At 41.8% G+C, this 20572-nt stretch overlaps 1 protein-coding gene across 3 annotated transcripts in view; it reads left to right on the top strand.

Annotated features, from left to right (window-relative positions):
• Positions 1 to 20572, top strand: part of GHR (growth hormone receptor) — a 184562-nt gene that overhangs the window by 24070 nt on the left and 139920 nt on the right. Inside the window, exon 1 of one of the 3 annotated variants that reach the window (XM_078384460.1) lies at positions 2969 to 2990. The exons of the other annotated variants lie outside the window; for them this stretch is intronic. The gene's annotated coding sequence lies outside the window, so the exon portion shown is untranslated. Of the gene's footprint in view, positions 1 to 2968; positions 2991 to 20572 lie in introns of those variants that run through there. 3 annotated transcript variants of the gene reach the window in all.

Here is a 20572-nt window from a genome sequence, read left to right as displayed (position 1 = left end):
TGCATTCCGGCCAAAGAAAACATCACCAAAAAAACACAACACTGCAAGACCCATTGGAAACACAATTAATCCATTTCAGCCAAAGGGGGGAGAAAGAAAATAAAAGCAAACAAACCATGCAAGACCCATCAGAAATGCAAAAAAGCAAAGCAGAAAGCAAGCAAACTGTACAAGACCCATTGGAAATGCAAAAAAAAAAGCAAAGCAGAAAGTAAGCAAACCGTGCAAGATCCATCAGAAATGCAAAAAAGTGAAGCAGATAGCAAGCAAACCGTGCAAGACTCTTTGGACATGCAAAAAAGAACCCAAAAGCAAACAAACCCCACAAGACCCATTGGAAATGGGGGGAGAGCAAAAAACAAACAAATGCCCCAAGACCCATCAGAAATGGGAGGAAAAACCCAAAACCATGCTGCAAAACCCATCCAGAATAGTTGTTAAAAAGCAGAAAGCAGCACCTTTCCTTACCAGGCAGTCTAAACTAAAGCCTCCTCTGATCACACTCACTCTAACTGCTGGGGCAAAAGAGCTACAAAGAAGCAGCCTCTTCACCTACCAACAGTTAGCAATTTGAATTCCCTGCCTTTTCCCCCTGCCTTTTTCTGTTTGTAGCTGGAAGCTCCATCTGCAAGTCTAAGCAAAATTTTGCGGCCAGAGCTGGTCGTAACTCGAAATGGTCATATATCGAGACGTTCGTAAGTTGAGGCACCACTGTATACTACAAAGAGAGATTTTAAAAACCAGCAAATTTTCCCAGTGTTACTATAGTTATTAATCTATTTATTCCCTAATTGGGCCTTCACATTCTTCTTTAATTTATGTTTTCCAGGCTGTCTTTCAAGTCTATAATTATGAAGTTATTCCCTGTATATCCACCAAACATAATAAAAGTCTCCTCCTGTGTTTTGCGTTTCCCACACCATTTCAAAACTTTTTGTACCTTTTTAAAAAAAACTTATGTAAATCATAAATTATCTATAAAACATCTTATCTGCATTTTCTTTAGCAGCTACTGATTTTTAAACAGTACTATTATTCTACCATTATATACCCATTATATCCTAGAGTCTTTAACCATTTTATTCATTTAGTCCCTCTTTATTGTTGAGGTAGGTTTTCTTTCCTCCTTCTGGATCCTCTTGTTTCTATAGTGTGCTTTCCTTTATTGCTTCTTGCTTACTCTTCTGCTGTAGTCGAGCTTCTTTCTGTCTCTGATCCTGATGATTCACATGATTTCTCCTCGTTTCTAATCTGCTTTTTTGCCTCTTTTCCGTCCAGCGAATTCTCCTTCGTTTTCATAAAATCATGTTTATTTGTTTGTTTGTTTGTTTATGTCCCTCCCATCTAGACCAAAGTCTACTCTGGGTGGCTAACAGCAATCCGAATAATAAGAGTATAAAATAAAAGAACAGCATTAATAAAATTAAAGACGGCAAGAAATAAATTAGGTAATGACAGGAGGAAAGGCCTGCCTAAAGCACCAGGTCTTGAGGTTGGTCTTAAAAACACCCAGCGAGTGAGCCAAACATATTTCTGAGGGTAGACTGTTCTAGAGGTAAGGGGCCACTACGGAGAAGGCCCAATTTCTTGTTTTTTCTTTCCGGGTCTCCCTCAGCATTAGGCCCCCTCAGCTGCCCATCCTGGCTAAAACGAGTGATTCGGGTAGATCTAGGTGGGAGAAGGCAGATATTGAGGTCCTAAACTGTTGGCTTTAAATGTCATTATTAATACTTTGAAATCAATGTGGAAACGTACGGGCAGCCAATGCAAGGCAGCCAGAGTAGGGGAGCTATGTTGATATTTTCTCACCCCCAGTGAGAAGTCTAGCCACCACATTCTGCACTATTGAAGCTTCCATATCAATCTCAAATGTAGCCCCATGTAGAGCTCATTACAGTAATCTAATCTTGAGAGTACAAGCACATGGACCAGAGCGGTGAGGGCCCTCATATCAAGATAGGAACACAGCTGGGCAATCCGCGACAGATGGAAGTAGGCAGTGCAAGCCATTGACGCTACCTGGATTTTCATGGTGAGCACCAGATTCGGATAGACCCCCAAGCTGCGAACCTCACTCTTTGTGGTGAGAGTCACACACACGCACACAAAAAGAGAGAGTTTCCCAAACCACCAATGGCAAGGCCACCCACCCTCAGGACCTCCATCTTGTCTGGATTCAGCCTCAGTCCATTCACCTGCATCCATTGCAATACAGCCTCTAGACAGCACTGAAGGGACGAAACAACATCCACTGTTGTTGGGGAAAAGTAGATGCACAGCTTCATTTTTAAGTTACTATAATAACTCTGCTCCTGGAATTCAAAGAGGACACCTTCAGGCACCAACTACTTATACATAATTGAGTTTGTTCTCAAGAGGGATGTCAATTCCACATATTGTCCCCTTTTCTGTCTTATTTGCCAGGGAATATGTTTCGAGATCTTAATTTCTTTATCTTTTCTATTTCTATTAGGTTCCTTACCTTGTATATTTCTCCAAACTTTATCTCAAAAGATCTTTCTCGTGAACATGAATTTCTCTGGGGAGATTTTTATTCCTGGTATATGCTGTATTTATTCTTCACGTTGTGCCTATATTTTGTTGAACATCCTCTGATCGCATCTCCATGAGCGATGCTAAATAAGAAGTAATCACTTGTGTGGGTAGGAAAGATCTTGACAGGGTTGTTAAAAAAAACATTTGTAAGAACAAACATATGAGTTAATAAATACTAAATAATGGCCTAGGCTCTTAAGCAAAATAACTGCCACTATGGAGCAAGTTGTGTATATAAACAATTGTGCTGGTTTGTCATGTGCAGCGAAGAATGTGTTAAAGGTGGAGTGCAGGTGGCTCATGACAAGAGTGAGGGGTGCCATAAAACAAGGAAATCGTGAATCTGTGTTGCAATAGCAGATGGTTTCTTGAGGCAAGTGGAGCAGTAGCTCACCCAAGGGTGCTCCTACCTGTCTCTACACCTGAGGAGAAAGGTAAGGACCTGTGCTCCCCTCCTGCAGAACTTCTCATCACACTCTCTGCAGCATGTGTATATGAAGGTGTGTGCAGCGAAGGGAAGGAAGGAAAATGAGAGAATGAATATGAATAGGCAACCTGCCCAGGGTTGAAATCAGACACACAGATGATCACCAGCCAGGTTAGGGACATTTCTATTTTGGAGGCAGGTTGTGTTTCCGTTCCTCAGCTGAATGTCAGAATGAGCAAATGGAGTGGGGGGGGGAAGGAAGTATGAGAGTGCCTGCCTCCATGGCTCTGTATATGTGTGTGCATGTGTGTGTTTGTGCATGTGTATGTGTGTTTGCCTGTGACTGCATTGGTATGCATCTTTGCCTGCCTGTGTGTATGCTTACCTACTTTTGCCCCTGGCACTGTCTCCCTTTCTGCTTCACCAGCCACAATAGGCACCACTCATCCTTACTGTATGAACATTGCATATGCCACTGCCAGCCTTTACAGCTGAGCTATAGGTGCAGTACATTATAGGTGACATTGTAATTGAATTGAATTTATTACGGTCAGGTGACCAGCTCATAAAACATATTTATGGCTAAAATATACAAAATACAGTTTAAAAATATACAGTCAGTTCATAAAACGTATGTGGCTAAAATACACAAAACACAGTTTTAAAAGTGTACTGCTAATTCATAAAACATATTATGTGGTTAAAATATACAAAATGTAATTTTAAAAGTGTACAACAAATAATTAATTATGTACTGTTTGTAAAATATGGGGAGAATAAAATACAGCATTTTTAATAGCTATCCTTTGAGCCATGGTCCCTTCGGTTGGGACAACATTTCTCTACACTTGACAATAAACCACCCTCATGCTGAAACCAGTCAACTTGTGAACTCAGGAGACTATAAGGGAGCGCTGTGCCATTGCTGCTGCACAAAAGTTTGCTGTAATAAAGGAGTCTTGATCAGAAAGAAGTAGCTTGATGTAAAATTCATCAGGTCTTCCTGGATATCTGAGAATGATTGGGCTCAGGAGGTTGGTGCATAGATCTCTATAGAAAAGACAGTACAGTGTAAAACATGACCTACAGTTTCCACTTAGTCATCATTACACGAACACAGGCAATCTGAGATAGGTATATGTTGAAATCTTCTCTCCATGAGCTTAGAGGGTAACACATTAAGTCTCACTAATGTGAAGGCTCTTCTGGTCTTTGTTGACATTGTGCTCTATCAAACTATATGGTGATAAGTATTGTCTTAATTCTTATGGGGAAAGGCTTGCATTGCACCCTAATGAACCTTTTTTATGTGCAGCAATGGTAGTTTAGACATTGTAATAAAATAATATAATGTAATAAAGAGATTACATGCAGTGGATTGTCTGAATCCACAGCATAATTTGCAGTGCCTGACCTTTGTGGGTCCTTTGGCTTTCTTTTTGTGTACTTCCCATTGCACCCAAAAGCAAAGATTTTAAAAGAAATCCACTAAATCCACAGAAACAGAAATCTTGACTTCAGTCTTCAGGGAGAGGGTGAATAACACGGAGTACTTTAAAAGGATTCTGGGCAAGTTCCAGCAACCAGATGGGAATGATAGTGCAAGACCTGCCTGTGGCATTCTTGCTGATTCAGCTTAAAAGTTTAAACTGAAGCTCTACTTGGCTCTTGGTCAGTAAAAGATCCCTGCAGTCTTTCCCCGGGGATTACAGTAATAACGGTGGGGTTTTGGCTAAGCCGTTCACGTTAGAATTTCCTCCCACTTTGGTCTTAACTGTTGTTTGCAAGATTTAGTAGCGATAAAAACCATCTGGTCCAGAACTCTGATTGGGCAACTCTAGGGATGCTCCCCTGAGTCAGTTGCAAAAACGGCAATGTTCCACTCCCTCTTGGTCTCTGGCATTGTTAGCTCTACAAATGCTGCCAATCAGAGTAACAATGAGTTCAGTTTCTAAAATACTTGGAAAAACAGTATTGATTTGGGTACATGGGGTCATTGTTCTCATTAAGTGCAATCATGTTGCAAAGCACCACAGCTGGCTCTGGACTTTGTATTTGCCGTTTGGTCTCCTTTCTGCTGGAGGGAATGTGTCTATATACATAGATTTTTTTTTTTTCTTAGAAATGTGGTGGTGACAAAGTTTGACTCTGAATGGTGCAAAAGGTGAGCCATGTCTTGGGATGTTATGGGTTGGAGGAGTAAAGACTCGGGGAAAGTTTAGGTCTCTCCTAGCATAAAAAGAGTTAATTTTAAGGCAAGGGAGGAAGTTATGTCCAAATCCAGAGTTTGGAAAATGTTTCAGCCAGAATGGTCACTAAGAACTGTTCCAGACTGAATGTACTTCATCTTTTCCAATTTTCTGGAAGCTTAGGTCTGGTTAGTACTTGGATGGGAGGCCACCAGGAAGACCTGGGAATTCCAGGTAGAATTGGAAAGGAATTTTGCATGAAAGCCTGAATAGTCACAGTCAATATTGACAACACCAGGCTAGATAGAGTAGTGGTCAATCTCAGTGTAAGCAAGTTTTCCATATTCCCAGAGCATAATTTTCCCTAGCTCTTCTGTACTCGGACATAAGAAGCTGCTGCACACCAGGTTAGACCATTGAGACACTGAGACCATTTCTGCCTGTTCAAATTGGTAGAACAGTTTTCCAGAGTTTCAGCAGGGGCCTTTCTCATTACAGGTCACCTGATAACCTCGTTTATTTAGCAGCTGAAGATGCTAAGCACTGGAACACATGGAACTGGTCTCCTTTTATGCCTAAAGAGAGTTCTCTATAGGGATGGGACGCCAAAAATTTGTCAAGAGTCCCCCATGCCAAATTATGGGAGTGGGAACCCTCAAATTAGCAGGAGGTAGAGCAGCATTCTCATCCCCCTGACATTCCTACGCTGCTGCTTCAGGGGGCAACTCTCCCATGTACCTCATGACTCCCACAATGCAGTGGGCCACTTTTCTTCTAGTTCCATGGAGATGTGGCACAGGAATGGCAGGATGAGAGGGTTGCTCTATCTCATGCTGGATTTGAGGGCTTTTACTCCCATAAATCAGCCTGTGGTTCTCAACGTGTTATGGAAGTGGAAGTCCTTAAGATATGGAAGTCCTATCCCTAGGTCTCAATTACAGTGAGCTTACTTAGCTCAGTCTCAGCATCTAGCCTTGAGTACTCTTGATTCAAGCCCCAGTATCTCCGTAAAGTATTGGACTGGAAAGTAAGTGAAGATACAGCTCACCACCAGCAGTTGAAAGGACCAAGAGCTGTTGATTGTCCTACTTAGTGCTCATTTTGTAGCCTGTGGTTCTTTTGCTCTTGTTCTCTGCCTTTGCTAATTATTTGGATGTTAGGAAGCTTCTACTAGAAGGAATGTCTTTCTCAGAGCTTGGAAAAAAAATGATGTTGCTGAATTACTGCTCATTTGAACTATCACTGAGGTAATTTCTTGTCCAAAGTTGTGGTACTTCTGGGATTCTGGTTTTGGTGAGGAGCTTGTGGCAGGGCAGGACTTGAGCAAAAGAAGTTTGGGATCTCACTCAGCAGAATGAGCAGGGAGGGGCTGCAGTGCAAGAGGCCTTGTTTGGCACGTTATGAAGTTGAGACATGTTACCCTCAAGAAAGCTGTCACCTAACCATAGGGCCTTCAAGGCCAGACTCAAATTATCTAACTTTTAGGTAATTAACTACTGACCAGTGCCGAACCTCTCTTATTTGGACAAGGTGTTGGAGCGGGTTGTAGTTGGGCAACTTCCAGGCACTGTTGAATGAAACAGATTTTCTGCTTTCAGGCCGGGCTTTGGTACAGAGACTGCCTTGGTCGCCCTGTATGAAGACTTTTGCTGAGAGAGAGACAGGGGGAGTGTGACCCTGTTGATACTCCAGGACCTCTTAGCAGCTCTCGACACCATCAACCATGGTGTCCTTCTGGATAGGCAGGCTGGCTGGGTAGGGAGTTGGGGGCACCGCTTTACGGTGGTTCCGCTCCTTCCTGGCTGACCATGTCCAGAAGGTGGTGCTGGGGGACTTTTGCTCTGCCCCATGGTGTTATTGTCATGGGGCTCCTCAGGGCTCAATACTATCCCCCATGCTGTTTAACATCTACATGGAACCACTGGGAGAGGTCATCAGGAGGTTTGGGCTGAGGAGGCAGCAATATGATGATGACACTCAGCTCTACCTCTCGTTTTCCACCAATCCAGGTGAGGCAGTTTCTGTGCTGAACTTGTGTCTGGACCTGATAATGGACTGGGTGAGGGTTAATAAATTGAAACTCAATCCAGACAAGATGGAAGTGGTGTTAGTGGGTGCTTCACCGGACAGGCTGGAGGGCCATTTCCCTGCCCTGAATGGGGTTGCACTCCCCCTAAGGGACAGGGTCCACAGCTTGGGGGTTCTTCTGTACTAACTCTGGAAGCCCAGGTGGACTTGGTGGCCAGGGGCGCTTTCCTTCAGCTGCGGAAATTATACCAGCTATGGCCCTAACTGGACAAGCAGAGTCTCATGACAGTTACGCATGCACTGGTAACATCCCATATACAGTGGGGTCTCGACTTAAGAACTTAATCCGTATTGGAAGGTGGTTCTCAGGTCGAAAAGTTCTTAAGTCGAATCTGCATTTCCCATAGGAATGCATTGAAAACCATTTAATCCGTATCTACTCTTTTCTGTCCATAGAAACTAATGGGAAGCTGCTATTCTGCCTTCTGCCACTAGAGGGGGATATTTTCTTTCTTTTTTCCCCTTAGGTTCAGGGAAGGCAGGGAACACTAAAGGCGGCACTTTAGAACTCTTTTTTTAAAAAAACGAAGCCAATTTTAAATAATGTTTTAAAGCATGTTGTGCTGATTTTTTCAGCACAAAGGCACTCAGGCAGGCTTTTTAGGTGCTGAGCAAGCCTCCAGAAGCCTGCTCAGAGCCAGCCGATCAGCTGTTAGGCGGGGAGAGGAGCAGGGAAAACCACAAAATGGCTGCCAGGCTCTTTCTGGGTGTCGGCTTTTAGCTCTTTCCTGCTCTTTTTCCTGTGGTTTGGGGGCTACCAAGGCCTGGTAAGTGACTTTATTTAACAGTACAGTATTTATTTTTAAGTTTCTGACCCTTTTCCCCCCTCCAGAAGCCTCTAAGGGGAGAGAGGGGGGACTTTTTTCCCTGTTCGTAACTCGAGGGAAGTTCTCATGTCAAGTCCTTACTTTCCCTATAGGGCAGGTTCGTAACTCGAATTGTTCGCAAGTTGGGTCGTTCGTAAGTCGAGACCCCACTGTAGATTACTGCAATGGGCTCTATGTTAGGCTGCCTTTGAAGACAGTCCGGTGACTGCAACTGGTTCAGAATCAAGCTGCACAGCTGGTGAGTGGTGGGCCAGCTGGGGAACACATCAGTCCAATTCTGTTGAAATTACATTGATTACCAGTCGCTGCCCGGGCCCAATTCAAAGTGCTTGTTTTGATGTATAAAGCCCTAAACGGCTTGGGCCCTGGATACCTGAAGGACCGCCTCCTTCCATATGAACCTACCCAGCAATTAAGATCTAGCCAGGGGGCCCTCCTGAAACAGCTATCCCATCTACAGCATGGCTTGTAGACAAAGGGTCTTTTTGGCAACTGCCCCCAGACTATGGAACACCATCCCGATGGAGATTCGTCTGGCACCGACAGTGATGACGTTTTGGTGCCAGGTCAAAACCTTCCTGTTCCAGAAGATTTTTAATTGTAATAATATCAACTGTGGCTCTGGATGGCAACTTTAGAGTACTGTATTTTTAATTGTATTTTTATTGTTTTATCTTTTTATTGTATTTAAATTGTTGTAAGCCACCCAGAGACCTTTGCATATAAGTTAAATAAATAAATAAATAAATAAATAAAACACACCAGTGGGTCCAGCCAATGAACTCTACTGCTATCAGATAGTCCTCCACCTCTATCTGCCTATATTGCTCATAGACCTGTTTTTGGATAATTTTTTAATGAGACAATTTGATTGTGTAGTGTGCTTCTTATTTCCAGCTGATTTCCTCACACTACAGTTATATAGTTAATTAACTCAGGGTTTTTTGACTATAACAAATTTGTTCTTATCTCAGGAATGTCGTTAGGAATAAGAGGAGGTTCTCCATTCTGTTGATGGTTGTTCTGTGGACTGACTTAATCCTAAGGAAGAATATTCATTCATTCATTCATTCATTCATTCATTCACTCACTCACTCACTCACTCACTCATTCATTCATTCATTCATTCATTCATTCATTCATTCGTTTGTTTGTTTGTTTGTTTATTTGTTTGTTTATTTACTAGCCAGCCAGCGAGCCAGCCAGCCAACCAACCAACCATTTAGCCAAAGGTATTTTTGCTTAAAAAGCAAATAAAATAAAATAAAATAATAAAAATCAACATAGCCATAAATCATAAAATGATACATCTATCACTTATACCATAGAAATAGTATACTCTTAAAATACATATTAGAACACACTAAATAACAGCTAAACCTTTAAATTGGCAGTAATTCTGTAGTATCGTACTGTGGTTGTAGGAGCAGTTTTGGTAAGCTCTGTAGATCAAATATTTTGAAATGCCTGCTGAAATAACCAGTTCTTAAGCTGTTTCTTGAAGATACAGTTTATGAACTGGGCCAGGCAAATAGTGGGTGGTAACTGATTCCACAGCTGAGGAGTGACTCGTTCCTTGTTTTTTCTTTGTGGTCCTCCCTCGGGGTCCATATTCTCAACCGTCCTGCCTGACAGGAATGGGTAGGATGGGTAGTCCCAGCTGGGAATAAACATTCTGCTAGGTACCGAGGTCTCAAGTGCAGTCTTCCACATGTTGTAGGACTGCATCTCCCAATAGTCCTTAGCCTTGGCTGTGCTGGCTTAGACTTGATGGGAGTTGCAGTCCAACAGCTACTGAGAGGCTGCAGTTTTGCCACTCCTAGTCTACACAATCATCTCTTTGGCATTTGTGAAATATGACTTCTGAATTGGGGCATATTTGTTGGTAGTTACTGCTTAATTCCCCTCTCCCTTACTCACCACATGTTTAGCTCAGGGGTGGCCAAAAGCATATCTTTTTGGAGTTGTTGGGGTAAAAATCTGATGCCTTAGCTAACATAGCCTCTGGTGAAGAATGTTGGAAATAGCACTCCAGGAATATCTGTAGGATTGGACTTTGCCCGATTTTATTATGCATTTTGACAGCCTGAAAATATGTGTGTGTGTGAGAGAGAGATGGAAGGGGGTATAAAAAGGCTGTGTTCCATCTCGACATTCCCACTTATCAAAGGCAGTCTACTGCCTGCTTGAAAGATTATTTCAGCTGGTTCATTTATGAGTTTCTGTGATGTCTCAGCAATGTAATTGCTACTTTCAAGGAATGGCATTGATGCCTGGAGCTATCATCTTGAAGGGTACAGCTCTGTACGCGGGCCTCCAAACAGGAAATATCCCTCCATAGAGGTATATTTAACTGAAAGATAGGCTTATTGTGTGCCCCTCCAGATATGGTAGAACTGTATTTTCCATCATCCCTCACTGCCAGCTCTGCTGGCAGGGCTGATGCGAGCTGTGCTCCAACACTATCTGTAGTCTGCTCACCTGTTTTATGTAATGCCATAGTCATCTACCTGGAGTAGAATTCACTCACATATTTGCCTACCTGGATACGTAATAGTGTTAAATGTTGGCACAGAAAATAAACTTCATTGGGGTAGTATGGTAAAGTATCAGAGCATCAGTTGTGAATAGACATGGGGATGAATATAAAAATGAATCAGGATATTTGTTATATATCCCCAATTCATCAGATGTTCATTGCTTCGTATTCTTAGGGTCCAGAGACCCCAACAAATATGAAGCAATGAATACAACCCTTTTATATTCATCCCTTTGTTCCCTATCTGCTTATGCCCCCGTGGATCAGCTGTTCCTTTCTGGCAGCTTGCTAAAACCTGCCCAAAGAGAATCCCATCCACTGGGCTGGGGGTTGGCTTGGTTCCAGTTTCCTCCTCTTGCTATGCCCACGAGGCATAAGAAGAGGAGGGAAGGGATCAAAGAGGGATCAGAGGGATCCCCCAGCTACTGTGAGATTGATTTGATCCCTGCTTTTCCTCCTCTTGCTATGCCCCATGGGGCTTAGCAGGAGAAGGGGGAAAGGGATCAAAGTGCTGCGTGATTGCTTTGATGCCTGCCTTCCCTCCTCTTGCTATGCCCCATGGGACTTAGCAAGAGGAGGGGGAAAGGGATCAAAGCGCTGCAGGAAAGCAAAAAAAAATCCAACGAATGACGAATTGTCGGATCATTGGAGGGCAATTTGTGGGTCATCAAGTTTGACAACCCATGAACCGAGATGAAGCCCCATTTTGGAACTTCGTCCCCATCTCTAGTTATGAATATGATGTTGGAGGAGAGCACTAATATGCACAGCAAGTGAGCTGCGCTAGTGAGAGGGGCAGTAAGCAGATAGCTAGCCCAGGTGTATTCACCTCTTGTCTTTTTTTGATCTACATGCTGCTATGCTTGAATTCCTCTCCTTCTTCCCTCTCCAAAATTACATCCTGCATCTTCCTCTCCTACTCAAAGAAATGGCTTCTGACACAAAGGCACAAAAGAAGCCAGTACTAGGGCCTCACCTTCGTGGACTGTCCTCCATGGAACTTCCATAGTTGTCCATTACATTCATGGTTGGCTAATTGTTACACTGAAGATATTAAAGGGTAAAGTTGACCCGTTAGTAAAAATGGAAAGACAAAGAAGAATTGGGGCAAACTTCAGAAGCAGGAAAAAGATGTCTGAAGAACAGGTAGCTTGTGACTAGAACAAGGAGGCATTCCTCACATTTTGGAGCGACACCTCCTGTATTCAGTCAGTGATCTCCCCCTGATCTGAAGACATTTAGGGACAGAATTTAGACTTATTAATTTTCTAAGCTCTGCTTCAGAGGGATGACCTATAACCAGTTCATATCCACTTGGACGAAAAGGATTTCTGAAATGAGGAGGGGAAGAACATGATAAAGGACTCTCTATCATCCAACTTGTGATGATGCTGGCAGGTTTGAAGCCAGTTCTCCCTCTCTACTCCAAAATGAAAGTGAAACATTAGTAACTGGAGCAGGAGCCTATTACGGATGAAGGTCCTGCGTCCCTTTCTTCTCTCTGCAGCAATGAAAGTATACTTGTTGCAGGGATATTGGCAAGTCTTCGAGTCTGAGTCCCAAGTCCAAGTCCTTGGGTCCAGGTCCTGAGTCCCAACCATCACATCCGAGTCTTGAGTCATTTGCTCCCCCCCACCCAGGGCAAATGACTTGGGACTTGAAGCTTGGAACTTGGGATGCAGATCTAAAGACTTGGACTGCACATGCGCTACCCAGCTGATAGGTCGGTGCATGCACAGAGACAGCAGGCCTGGACGGGAAGCCGGGTCGGCACATGTGCAGGCGGAAAGACAGTGAGCTGACTTTCCTTCCTGGAGCCGGGTCTGTCAGCTGGGCGGCGAGTGCATGGGTGGAAGGGAAGCCAGGCCTGTTGCCTCTGAGGATGGTGGTGGCAGCAGCGGCAACAGTTAGGGAGGCCCATTCCTAATACAGACTTAACAACACAATTTGGGGAAAAAATGTGGTCAAGTCTGAGCCTTTTTAAAAAAGACTTCAATTGAGTTGCAACTTCAGTTGGACTCAACAGTGAGTCGCGAGCCCCCACCCCGATGTCTTATAGTAGATCTCACAAATAGTATGTAAACTTGTCTCATGAACTGTACTTCGGCCATGGGGCTGTATTTTGTGTTCTGCTGGAGCTTGGTTAAAATCCTTACCCATATCCACAAAGTCCTGGTTATTTTTACCTAGAGAGAGATATTCATTCTCTTCCAATGCACAAAAAAGAATCAGAATCAAATCAGATGGATGATTTGCCCATATCTGCAGTTCCATAACTATCCATTATTAATTCTCGACGGAAAATATATATTCCAGTAGAGGTATTGTCATTGATAGCTCAATGGTTTAGGTATCTAGCCATGGAGCCAGAGGTTGGAAGTTTAATTCCTACTGTGCCTCCCTGACAAGGACTGGACTTGATGATCCATATGATCCTTACCAGCTCAGCAGTTCTATGATGATGATGATCCTAACAGTTCTGGAAAAGTAATCGATATTATTCCCTGAAAAATAGTTTGATTTCCCCCACCTTCAGTACTTACGAAGTGTGGAGAGAAATATTATATACACAAGGTTGCAGAGGTGGCCTTGATAAACATGCAAGAAATAGGGAATAAGTCTGAAAAAAATGTCAGTGCAGCAGACAGTCTTGGGAAGTCTGTATATTCCTATAGGCACACTCCTTCAAAGGGTTGGTTCCCTCACAAATGTACATTAGTTGGCAAACTTAGATTTATAGTTGCTTCATGTGTTAAAAGGCTCTTGGGCACAGTTTGGGAAGAACTAATGAAAAATCAATTTGCTGTCCCTAAATTTGAGCTGTTTAAAAAATTAATGATAGCTTTATAGGTCATGATTTACATCATTAAACAGCAGTGTCATTAATAGTTTGAACTATTATTAAAATTGCATGTACACTTAAGATGTAATAGGAGGTTGGTCATTTTTTAAAAAAAATCAGATCAATAAAAACATAAGTTAGCATGTTATGAACTCATTATTAATACACAGTATAACAAATTAACATAGTTATTAAAATTATTAATTTTAACAAAGTAAATCCCCAGTTAATGTTCATGTTAGCAAAGTACAGTAGCTTTAGCACAGATGTTTCAAAGCTTTGCTCTGGTGTGGCTTGCCAGAGAAGATATCAGTTCACAATCCCTGTGGCAGCCTAGCAGTGGAACTTCTGTTAGGAACAACAAAGAGGAGAACACCGCTTGGGAGCCACCACTGAAAAGGCTTGCTCCTGTGTCCTTACTTGTGAATACACTGAGATGAATAGAATCGCATTTGAACAGCAAAGCACACCAACACATTGAAAATGCAGAAGGACTAAGCAATAGTTGAAAAAGATGCAAAGAACCCATACAGTGCCTCTAATTTTTAAAAGTCCATGAAAGGAATTAGCAGCCAAGGTAATTTGCACATTTGTGGAGTTCTACACAATTTACACATAAAGTAGTTCTCAGCAGCATGAGATAACACTTTCTGCTAGCCTTATGAGGACATTTCTGTCCTCACTGATGAGAAGAATACTGCATTTTCAAGACAAGTGAGAATTAACATACCTTATCCCAGAATTTAGTATTTGGGAATGACACTTGAAATAAACATTTTAATTTTTTCTCCATTCTCAAAAGTCCCCCCTTGTAAATCATATGGGGGCAGTGGGGGAGGGCAGACAATATTCTTATCTAATTCTATAGTTTGCAGTGTATTTGGCATTATCACACATATTTTCTGTAAACATCTTTGTATGTATGCTTTGAAAAGAAAAGCAAAAAGTTAGAACACAATGATGCCAAGACTTCACACTTTTTGGACTTCATCCTAGAAGAGCTCTTTTCGGATACAGCATGGATAAAAAATGTTGAGAAGGAGGTGGAGAGGAAAAGCACTCACTTTCAAGAGCTGGAGCAAAAGTTTTATAAAACAGTAAGAAGATTCCTTAAGGTACAAAGGGCAAGGAACTGGCAGACAAAGCTCTAGAATAGTGGAATATGTGTATCTGGGCTGGTTCAGATGTTACAATAACTTGGGTTTATGTATATGAAAATCAACATAATTAGATGATGGGCTTCCATGCTCCCACTCTTCCTCCTCCTTCTCTAATGTAGCAGCAAGCATAGGTCTTGCATGGTTGGCTTCTGTTTGGAATTAACCATCATTTGCTGTGTCATCTGAACCTGGATAAATTGTGACTAATCTTAACTCTGGTTAGTGGAAACAAGAGAGCCAGTATGCTGTATGAGGATATAGCTTATTTTATTTTGATAATAGATAATGGGGAAAAAATTAAAGGTTCTTTCCCTGATGAATGAGATTATGTGAGATTATTATGTGAGTTTTTTGTGTATTTTCAGTATTTCTGAATTGCCCTCCAGAAAATCTGGCACTGTTGAAAAAGAAAACCCTTTACCTTTTGCACAAATTCTCTTGCATTATGAGGAAAGTGCAACCTTTTTGCATTAAATTCAAGGGGTTTGCTGGAAAATGCAAAGCTGCCAAAAAAAGGGAGTGCAAAAATGTGTGTGTTGATTTTCTAACAGAGTAACTGTGTTAGCTTGGTTGAATATGTATAGAACAATAAAAGTAGAAGATTTGTGGCATCTTAAAGATTAACTGATTTACATCTTTAGCATATAGCAGCCAGACTGTTATCCTGATATTTGGGCTATTTAAATTCGCATCACTACTCAGCCACAATTCCCTTAGTGCCCTGAGTCTAGTCACTCTCTGTAGTCTCTCTCTCAGCTTTGCAGTGTTGTTGAAGATAAAATGGGGAGAAGGAGAGCCATGGATGCTCTGCTGAACTCAGTGGAAGAAAGGCATAATTTAAATGAACTAAATCACTAGCTAATTAAATAGGCCATCTTCAGACAATCGTGTCTGAAGCTAGCTCATACATGCTGAGAGTAGTTGAGAGAAACCACAGATTAGAGCTCAAACTAGAGATGAGCACAAACCAGGGGAATTTTGGTTCATGATGGTTTGTGGCTCATCATTGGTCACAAACAATTAACCACAAACATTACCATATTTTCAAAAAATGAGCCAGTTCATGGTTTGTTCAGTTTGGGAATTTGAGAGACTATAGAACATCCTCTGAGAGACTTAGAGATGCCAAACTCACAGAGAGTCTTTCGCTGACTCTCCTTTCCATCCCCTCCATGTTTCGCAAAGTTTGGATTTGGGACGTCCAAGTTACAGCTTCCTCCCTAACAGCCCCCCCCCCAAAATGCCAGTTTGGCCCTCAAAAGGTATGCCAGAGCAACAGAAGGGTTGTTACGTGAACCCAAAGCTTGCTGTGACTTATACCTGTAGTACAAAACTGCAGAACAGTGTGAGTGAGCTGGGCTTCCTTGTAATAGCAGACTTCATAAAAGGTATTTTACTTTTCAGGAACAAGCACACATTATATGTGCATGTGCAGATGAGTTCCTAATATCATGTAAGTGTACAATTTATGCAAAGTGAAAGAGTCCTTCTGATGCTCAAGACTGTCTGTGTCGGGATCTGTGTCTGCACACATGTCCATATGCGTGCTGTAGCAAACTAGCATTGCTACTCTGTTTTCTTTATTTCTCTCTCTTTTTTAGTGCTCTTAAAACAATAATATCATTGCCTGGGGCTGTTTCAGGAGTTATTTGAACTTTGTTCTTGAGAATTACACTAATAGTGTATTACAGACAAACATTACCTTGGCTTTTGCCTCAAAGATGTCCTGTTTTCTGGACCCCAGATATTTTCTTCTTGAGGACCTTCTGAGATTGAAGGTCAGACTACATAGATGGGCATAGTAGAGTGCTGCTGGATTACACCACTTCTATTTGCCGGTGTGAAAATGGCATGTTTGAAAGCTTATTCTTCTTATAAGCTTTCTGAATATATTTGTGAAGGCTTTCACAGCCGGGATCTAATGGTTGTTGTGGGTTTTCCAGGCTCAGAACATGGCCAAAGAGGCTGGAAAACCCACAACAACCATTTCTGAATATAGTTTGTTGGAATTTTTGTCCTTAGTATAACAAATTTCCATGTTTAGATAGTTTTCATTTAACTGATAATCCACATTGGCCAGCTGAGGTGGTTCAGCTCAATAACACCTGAGTCACAGGATTCCACTTATGTTGCTTGAATCTGAGAAGGAACATTTTGGGATGTTTCAGGCAGTGCTTAAAGGCTTCTTTATAAAATGGCATTTCTCCTTTGCACACCCTTCAAGCTTGCACTTCTGGTATCTTTTCCCAGCCTGGACCACAACAGTTACTCTCTGAGGTAAACTTGAGTCATCTGATGCAGGAATGAAAATATCACTGTTAGGCAATTAGGCCTTGGGAGTCCGCTTTTGGTCATGCTTCAAACAATACACTGTGAGAGCAGAACTGATAGTCAGTTCTGGCATCCTGGCTATGGAGTGATCAGTCCTTGGAGCTTAAGAACAAGAAGGCTTTCCCGGTGGTAATTGCAACGCTCTGCACTTTTCTATCTCCTGAGCCTTGTGCAAACATCATGGCATTTGTGAATGATTACCCAATCTCCTCTGCTGTTTTGAAAGTGGAGAATGCACATTTCCCTTCCCATCCTTCTCGTTGTCAGTAACGTTAGAATACCAGAGTCTCTGTTGTTATTTTCTGCTGTCTCCTTATCTGATAGGTGGATAATCATGTTAGATACGTACTGTACTCTTGTATGAACACATGACATTGTCAGATGAAATCTCTCTCTCTCTCTCTCATACATCTCACACATGCTTCTGTGACCCAATTCAGTGATTTAATAGCATCTTGTTTACCCTCACCCAGCCTGTTATCAAGCTCTGACAACATTCAAGGGTCTTGATGGCTTCCTTGGTGTTGGATGACAAGATACAGCACAGCTGGGTGTCATCACCATGTTGGTGGCACCTTGCTCCAAGGCTTCAAGTGATCTCTCCCAGTGACATTACGTAGCTTTTGCAGAATATAGAGGATAAGGTAAAACCTCCAGGGACACCGCTTGCCAAAGACCATGGTGATGCTCTGCATGGTAAATGTTGAGACATGCTGTAATTCTGTAATAATTACAAAGGAATCATTTAAAAAAGCTGGCATTTGCATAGATGGAAAAACTTTTAATGTTGGTAGAAAAGGCCTAATTCTTTAGGATTTTGGTTAGGGAGCCCATGGACTGTTTAATAGATTTAATCTATAATTTGTTTAGGTTAATATGCTTGGATATAGTTTTTAATTAAGCTAAATATTAAAGGCAGAATTCTCAGGAAAGCCAGAGTACAAAATCTATCATGCAATAATTTCCCTCGTCTCTTTGGCCAATTATCCTTTCATGCTCAATTTTTCTCAACAAATTTCTGTCCTAAATCATTAGTTACTGTATTTTTCCATGTATACTTTTGTCTAAAATCTTTAAACTAAAAATTGAGGGCCGTCTTATGCACAGAAGTAAGCTGAGGAGAGTACAAAAACAAATGGAGGGGAAAGCAGAAGTCAAATTGTTCCTGCTTTCCCCTCCACTTGCTAATCCTTAGCAAAAGAAAAGCCAGGATCAAAGTGCTGCAGGATCGCTTTGATCCCTGCTTTTCCCTCTGCTTGCTAAGTCCTATGGGGCTTAACAAAAGGAGGAGGAAAGAATCAAAGCAATCCTGTGGCTGTATAAGGGGGAAAGGGATAAAAATGATCGTGCAGTTGCAGGAGTGCTTTGATCTCTTTCCCCCTCCTTTTCCTAAGCCCCATGGGGCTTAGCAGGAAGGGAGAAAGCAGTGATCAAAGTGATCCTGCAGTGCTTTGATCCCTTTCCCCCTACACTTGCTAAGCCCCACTTGGATTTCTTAATTTTGGGTTAGAAAAGTCAGAGCCGTTTTATACATGGGGGTGTCTTATACAAAGAAAAATATGGTAGTTTCAAAAGAAACCTGGGTGGGGGGGGAGAGACACTTCGTGTCTGACTCTTCATGACCCCATGGACCAGAGCACGTCAGGCCCTCCTGTCTTCCACTGCCTCCCAGAGTTGGGTCAAATTCATGTTGGTAGCTTTGATGACACTGTCCAACCATCTCGTCCTTTGTCGTCCCCTTCTCCTCTTGCCCTCACACTTTCATAACATTAGGATCTTTTCCAGGGAGTCTTCTCTTCTCATGGGATGGCCAAAGTTGATACCATAGTCCAAATAAATAAGCCGCTCAGAGTGGTCGCATAGACCAGATAGGCGGGATACAAATCAAATAAATAAATAAATATTTGTTTGTTTGTTTTTTAAAACTCCATCATAATCTCTTTGTAGCTTAAGTTGGCTTCTCTAACCTGGCATTTTCTGGTTGCCTTGAACTACAAAGCCCACAGTTCAGTTGCTGGTTGGGGATGTTAGTATTTTTGTCTCTGGAAGGTGCCAAATTAGACAACACCACCCTAAAGTATAGCTTCTTGTTAATAACCCTATCATTGTAGTTTTCTTGGAAGGAGTAATACTGAAGATAATATTTCAGATATTGGGAAGGAAAGGTAGAAAAACTCATAAAAATGAAATACTCCTTCCCCCCAAATTTCTCATACTTGTAAATGGAAATGTATATACCTGACCTTCCATACAGCTCTTAGAAAAGTTACTTTTTTGGATTATGGGTCCCAGAATTCTTCAGCCAGCACATCAATTAATCATGTTGGATGGGGAGTTATAGTCCAAAAAACTAACTTTCCCAACTTTGCTTCTACCTGGATCAAATATCTGATTGAGTTGTAAGACCAGGAACGAGATGGGGGTATTAAAGTAGGAGGCCATTGCTGTCCCCTTATGAATTCATGACAAGTCTATCAGCTGTTTTAACAGGTTTTGCAGGAAGAGGGAAAAGTGCATAGTGAGGAAGCCCATTTATACAATGCCTATCAAAAGCAGAAACATTATCTGCAAAGAAAATATCTCCTCAAAGTAAAAAAATGAATGCTTTTTATAATGCCTTTAATGGTCACTGCCTAAGTAAGGCTGCTTTTAGCACAGTATTGTAGCGAACAAAAATACATTAATGATTTTTCTCATATTTTCAGTCATTTTTAAAGACCCGGTGACTTTCTGTATTAGGTTTCTGTTATCTGGCAGGTCTTATATTTTCTGCAGTTTTATTTTAGGTATTATGTATCTGCTGTTTTGTAGGTATCCAACCATAAAAAAATGCTTAAACGAAGCGTATAATTGGCCCCTGCTGTTGAAATCAACCATGGATCTCTGACGTCTTTTTTTATAGCAGTGAATGAATACAGGGCCAGAGGCTGTGCGAAATCCTGGAAGCCTCTTTTGTTTTGAATATAGAGGCATTTTCAGGCAGGGAACGCACATGCACAAGACACTACTGCCCATATCACAATATCAAGGAATGGCTTCCTTTGCCCATGATCAAAGCTGTTATCTTAGAGTCCAAAGAAGGAATGACTTCCTTAACCAAAGCCATTCTAGGTTTCTTGCTATTAAGGTAAAAGGATTGCAGTAGAGGCATGCATTATTCAATTATTTTTGCTTCATGTCTTTTTTTAAAAAACAAACTTCTCTGATTTCTTCCCCATCGATTGCAATAGGAAGAAATTGTGTACACCAATTTATTGGCACCGAATGTATTTTCCCCATTTCTGGGATGGTGCAGAGGAACTGGGAAGACTGTAGATCCTGCATATTCAAGGCTGGCAGCAATTTGTCTCTGAAATGCCTACAGCGTGTTTGTTTTCGCTTCTGATGACATCAGAGTGCCAGGGCTGGAGATACTGAAGCTGTGCAAGCAAACTTTCTCCACTGGGGGAAAAAGTAGGCTTCCCTTCCATTTATACTAACTACGTTGAAGCAGAGGAGCACAGTTAACTGCAATTGATCAGAAAGAGCATGAGAAAGGGGAGGTTGATGATATGTTTCCTCTCTGTGTGTGCGCTATGTGTTTCCTATATGGATGCTTGTTGCTATGCACCTC

The sequence above is a fragment of the Pogona vitticeps genome, chromosome 2 (genome assembly GCF_051106095.1).
Source record: "Pogona vitticeps strain Pit_001003342236 chromosome 2, PviZW2.1, whole genome shotgun sequence".
In the NCBI taxonomy this organism is placed as follows: domain Eukaryota; kingdom Metazoa; phylum Chordata; class Lepidosauria; order Squamata; family Agamidae; genus Pogona; species Pogona vitticeps.
Note: the sequence above shows the minus strand (reverse complement) of the source record. Positions and strands in the feature narration are given on the sequence as shown.